This window comes from Capricornis sumatraensis, chromosome 7 (assembly GCF_032405125.1).
Source record: "Capricornis sumatraensis isolate serow.1 chromosome 7, serow.2, whole genome shotgun sequence".
NCBI classification, from domain to species: Eukaryota; Metazoa; Chordata; class Mammalia; order Artiodactyla; family Bovidae; genus Capricornis; species Capricornis sumatraensis.
The window spans coordinates 66,386,762-66,393,444 of record NC_091075.1 but is presented as its reverse complement, the minus strand read 5'-3'; positions in this window follow the sequence as shown (position 1 = coordinate 66,393,444).

The following is a 6,683-nucleotide window of genomic DNA, read 5'->3' as shown; positions in this document are numbered from 1 at the left end:
ACAGTTTGGAGTCAGGTGCTAACTTGTATAAATGTACACACTATAATGAGAATTCCACTGCAAACTATGTACTAAAAACATGTGTGCACATATGCAGCAAAAGAAATCTACAAATATACATACTGTTTACAAAAACCTCACACTGGAAAAAGCCCAAATATCCATCAACATAAAGTGGATACCAAATTGTGGAGTACTCAAGCAATAGAATACATCAATAAAGATGAACCAACTAAATCTATCAACAGCAGAGGTGAGTTTCACAATCAGAAGACTAAGTAAGAAAAGTCATAAAAAATTAAAGATTTATTGTATGGTTTGATTTATATGAAATTCCATAACAGGTAAGACTATAATATAATGTTTAGAGATTTGTGCTTCAGTGAAAAAAAATAATACAAAGAAAAGAAAGTCTATGTAATGAAAGTCAGAGGGTTTACTTTGGGGGCAGGGATGGTGATCCAGGGTTTAGTCACTGATGGTGGACATGATTTCCTGGTTGTTCATTTTGCATTTTATAATAATCCACTTAACTGTATAATTTTGTTTTGTCATGTCAGACTCTTTGCTACACCATGGACTGTAGCCTGCTAGGCTCCTCCATCCATGGAATTCTCCAGGCAAAAATACTGGAGTGGGTTGCCAATTCCTTCTCTAGGGGATCTTCCTGACCCAGGGATTGAACCCGGGTCTCCTGCATTGCAGGCGTACTCTGTACCATCTGAGTCACGGGTGAAGCCCTTTGTTTTGTGTAGTCTTGAACAAAATATATTTTAAATACAAAGATGCAAATTATTTTTATATTGGATGCATTTTATTTCATGTATTTAAAGGTTTTATAAGAATAAGGAACAGTTTCAATGTTATTATTTTTAATTCCTGTCACAAACCACAGAACATGAGACTCTTAGGATCCTATCCCCAGATACACCTAACTTGCAAAATATTTAACGAAGATGAAAGTGCAATAGACTTTTATACTTAGAAAAAGATACATTTATCAAGGATGACTAGAACTTTAATTACAAATTGCACGCAGTTTCCAATAAAGTCTTCCTGAAGAAGGCAAGGCTGTAATCACTCTCAGTACTAGAGTGTCCCCATTGCGCAATTCGACAGCATGGTAATTAACATGGTCACAACTATTAAGTGTCAAGAACGAAAGCAAGGCTGAGCATATTTCTGACTCAGATGCTATCAGCATGGGGTAGAAAGACGGAAAATATTGCCAGGAACTCAGTCAGTTCCACCAAAATTGAGCCAACCCTGAGCAGTAGTTCAACAGTTTTATGAGAACAAATATAACCTCAACTAATTGCTGCCTAGAAAATTAATACAGAGCACACTATTCCATTGTTCACATATGGTTTCTGTGCACATGTTCTAAATACCTGCCAAGAAACTAGTGTAAGGTGTTTTAGAAAGTAGGAAAGTGGTGAATGGCATCTTTCTGGGCATACAAAAGGAATTTGTCAACCATCAAAACAAGTCATTAACACAATCAGGACCATCCCTTTATTTGTAAGATTTTTTTATTAGATAAGACTTCTCATTTCTAGAAATTGAGAATGAATTTATTGCAGCACTAAGTGGAAAGTAGTGTGTCATACATATGGAAGCCACAATTTACTTGAACTTTGAGTGATGCGCTGTGCAGTATCCATCTAGTTTCTGCAGTGGCTAAAACCCACCTGCCAATGCAGGAGACATAAGAGACACGGGTTCGATCCCTGGGTCAGGAAGATCCACTGGAGTAGAGCATGGCAACCTACTCCAGTATTCTTGCTTGGACAGAGGAGCCTGGAGGGCTATAGTCCATAGGTTCAAAAAGACTCAGACATGACTGAAGCAACTTAGCATGCAGACAAACTGATTAACTAACAGGAGTATCACCACCCCTTCATTTTTTCAGTCCTAAATAGAACCTCTAATTTCCTCCATCCATACTCCATCTCCTATGATTTTCTATTGTTTTTTATTTACTATCATGGCTGGGGAGGGGGCATTTCATTTGGTTATTAACCCACATACCATAGACCCAGTATATGACGATGTCAATTGCCACGTATGTCAATTCCAATTATATATCCAGGGAGTGACCATGGGGTGAGCTTGGTCCCAACATAAGCTGGACCTTGGTCAGCATTTCATTTTTCACCTGGCCTCACATGTCTCTAACAGGGGGCCATGGTGACAGAGTATCAAGGTCAATTGAGACCCCATAATATCCAAGAGTTCTCCAGTGCCTGCGTATGCCCCTTTATCTGTGTGTCACCGTGTGAGTAAATGACCAAGAGTAATATTGAAGGACTAGAAGAGGAAGTATAGTAAGTATTTGAATTGTGTTTCACCATACTTCCCCCTAGAGGCCTGATGACTTCTCCAGTGGATTCCTGGTCTGAAAATAGAGAATTTGTGTTAGGTGACTGTCTCAGCCTCCTGCTTGTCCATTCTCATTTTCTTTATATATGTTTTACCAGTATTCTTACTGGATGTCCACATGTTTTTCCCTTTGTGATGCTGTATTCAAGCAACCTTTTCCCAGCTCTTCGTGCCAAGCTCTCTAGGCTGTCACTGCAGTGACTACAATAACTGATACTCTAACTTCTGATGGTTAAGCACCGCCATCTACCTTTCATTGTTTCAGAATCCTCTCATCACCATGGTCCTGAGGGAGCTTAGTTGTTAATGTCTTAACCTACACGAAGTCCTGGCTACAGGGGAGTTACCAGTGAACATTTTTAGAGAAGCTAATGCACTCACCAGGACACTCCTCATGGCTTTAGTGAATGGCATGTCTTCTGAGCTTAGCTATGGAACATAATCATCTGGAAGGTTTTTTGGCCACACATAGTATATCCATTCCACTATTCTTACTCTTCTGAACCTTTAGTCTCTTTCTCCACATTTGCATGGCAATTTTGGCATTTCAACTTCATTTAGCACAGACCATCACTTTTTCTATACTTCTAGGAACAATGCTAATAGCAAGTTCTCATCATCCCACTCAAATCCATAAATTCTTTATCCGATTTTATGTTAAGGATTCTGTTGTGTGTTAATATTTATCAGAACTTAGCAATCTGTCTATTTAAGATCTGGGAATTTCACCTTATGTCAATTCTACCTCAATGTTTTAAAAGTATTACAAGTTCAGTTTACCCAATGATCGATTTTCTGAATGTCAATTCTTTACTTGTGAGATAGCTTTTTTCTTTCCTCCTTTCCTGAATCTGACTTTGCTATTTCAAATTCAAATGAGTGAACTTGCATTGAAAACAAGTAGCTACCACTCTTTTTTCACTCGTATGTTCTGTACTGGCCTCAGAAGCTCTGAAACCTTAAAGCAGGTTTCAGACAAGTTTGTGGCAGCTGTTTCATTCCAAACTGCAGGAAAAGGAGTAAAGGCAGAGCAAGACACAAGGACATGAGATAAGAGATGACAGTAAACCTGCCTTAAGTGAAAGCTCATGCATTTGCATATAAAACATCTGCACAAGGGCAGTGTGGCAGCAGAGGATGGGCCCAGACCCCATAAGAAGAAAAGCAAACCTTCAACAGATTGTTAGAAAAGTTTCTGCACCTCCATGTGAGTACAGTAAAAAATAAAAAATAAAAAACCACTTCCCCCAAAATCTTTCTACTATATTAAAATTTCAATAACTCACAGTGATTTTTCAAAGTTCCTTTTCTAGAGTCCTCTTTTTTTTTTAAAAAAACCAGGTAAGTTTGCATGGCTGGTGCTTCTAAAATATCTCAAACCTTGATTGCATAATGTAATATGTATGATTTACTCTGCAACACAGGCCATATATATATTTATGTCTCACTTCTTTTCCTTGTGATGAAAGTGATTACATTTCTGCTGAGACTTACTTTTTTTAAAAACTTTGTATTTTATATTGGAATATGGCTGATTAACAATGCTTGATAGTTTCAGGTATACAGCAAAGTGATTTAGTTATACATATACATGTATTTAACCTTTTTTCAAATTTGTTTGCCATTTAGGTTGTTATATAATATTGAGCAGAGTTCCCTGTGCTATACCTTAGGTCCTTGCTGGTTATCCATTTTAAATACAGCAGTGTGTACATCTAATTGGAATATGTGTATCATGCTTCTTTTATGAAATGTAGCAGGCCTTTTTTGCTTGTTTGTTTTGTTTTACTTTTTTTTGGAAATTGTCTACAGTATGCCCAGCCTTAAAGAGACCTTATCTTTCATAAAATCACACAGACAACTAAACAACATAACAACTCAATGTCAATAATATAACTGCACCATGGATGTTTGAAGTTTTCTTGGATGGCTAAATGACAAAGAAAAATAAACTTACTACTCTGATTTTCTTTTTCAAGAGAGTAATCATATTCCATACTACAAAAGTAGTATCTTCCTACAGTAAAGTCATAATCAGTCATCATTTTCTTCAATATTTACGATAGTCCTTAAAACTCATAAAGTTTAATCAAGTAATTTAAGGATTGCTTGATTTACTTTTAGTTAATTACAAGCAAAGAGTTGGATATGACTGAGTGACTGAACTGAACTGAACTGAGCTGAATTACAAGCAAGCCCTTTAATAATTTAAATCTTCCCTGATTTTTTTTTAAAGTCTGGTGCTTAAATAGTAACATTGAAATTTCTATATTTCTAGCTTTGTTGGAGTGTTGTGCATTTTCAAACATGAAAAAATTAAAAAGCATAAAGTATGAAAAATATTTGCAGTAAACATGATAAACTATAATCATATATTCTTGAAGAATGTAGAATTCATGCAATTCACAGGAGAATAATGACAAATGATCAGTAAACATGTTGGGGAATGTTCCTCTTATATCCAAATGTATCATAAAGTAGAATAACATCATTTTGGCCTAACAATTTGACAACAATTATAAAATTTTAATATTTATTGTTCAATAGGATGCAATAAGCTGCCTAGAAGAAATTTAAATTAGAACAAGCTCTTTAGAGGACTTTAGCTATATTTATCAAGAACCTTAGAATTTTTCATACCATTTGACGGGCAATTCAAACTCTGTAATTTAGCCAAAGGAATAATTGGACCATAAGCACAAGAGTAATCACAGAGGATATCTGACAGTTTTAAACTGTTAAAATTTAAAATTTGTAGCAAGCTAAATGCCCAAAATTTGAGTACTTAAGCAAATTTAAATATAATTCTTTCTTCTTTAAAGTCACTCAGTCGTGTCCGACTCTTTGTGACCCCGTGGACTGCAGCCCACCAGGCTCCTCAGTCCGTGGGATTCTCCAGGCAAGAATACTGGAGTGGGTTGCCATTTCCTTCTCCAGGGGATCTTCCCAACCCAGGGATCGAACCCAGTCTCCCGCATTGGAGGCAGATTCTTTAACCTCTGAGCCCTTAAGTAAATTTAAATATACAGTATCCACTGTATTGGACACAATGCCATGCAATCCAAAAGTCACATTTTCCAAGACTAAATGATATGAGTGAATGCTCATAGTTCAATTTTAAGTGAAAAAAAGCAAAGAACAAAACAAAACAAACAACAACAACAAAAAATACAAAGCTACATACATAGTTTGACTAGTTTCGTGTAAGTCTCTTTTCTGAGTAACACAGGTAGAAAGAAATTACCCTCAAATGATTATATTTCACATTAGCACAACCTGGATCAGAATATTCAAATGCAAAAGCCTCTGGAGGAACAGAAGTGTGCCCATGTCATTATAGCCATCAGGGGAGGAGGGGCCCCTATAACTTCTATCACCATCACTTGTCACTTAGTTGAATATTCTGGTTGAAATGGAGAATTCAGAAGAGGAGACAGATAGGGGAACAGACTGACAGCTTTCACCAATCTTTCGATATATGATCAAAACCTCATCTTTATATAGAAGCCTGCAAATTGCAATTTGATGCCTTCTTTATGAATAAACCACATAAAAAATAAAAGCCCTATGGTTTCCAGTTACAGGTTTCTTTAAAACTAGAAGACAACTTAGAGTCAGTTGTAAGTTGTATTATATACAACAACTTTTTAAGTGTTTCCCATCCCTTTCTTTTCTAAAAATTTACATTTGCCTCATCCAATACTAATTTGATAGCAGTTTCTTTTTAATGACTTCCATTGTCATGTAACATGTATTTTTAGCTTTTAAAAATATAGTAATTAACATTTTAATTACTTATTTCCATTTATTTAGAGAAATTTATTTTTAATGTGAGTTATTGTATACCAAAAAATCTAAAATGTGTGGTTTGAGCTTAATGGTCAGGTCAGTGGATAGGGAAGTGAAATAGAGGAAAGTATAATTACAGTTCATTTAATACAGTGTTAAACAGTGGGAGAAAGAACAGCAAGACAACATAAGGGATATAATTCAGGGAAACTGCTACTTTTTAGAACATACTGTTTTGGGTTCTGCATATAATTTCCAATATGGTCATAACTTTTCTCAATATCATATGCAGAGGGAATTAAAAAACATCAAGTTCCAGGACTTCCCTGGTGGTCTAGTAGTTAAGACTCCACACTTCCAATGGAGGGGGATGCAGGTTCAATTCCTGGCCAAGAAACTAAGATCCCCCACGTGGCAATAAGACCTCACAGAACAGCGTGGCAAAAACAAAACAAAACAAATCAAAACACCATATTCCCTCTGTTTGTAGCCCCCTTTCTATTCCCTACAGG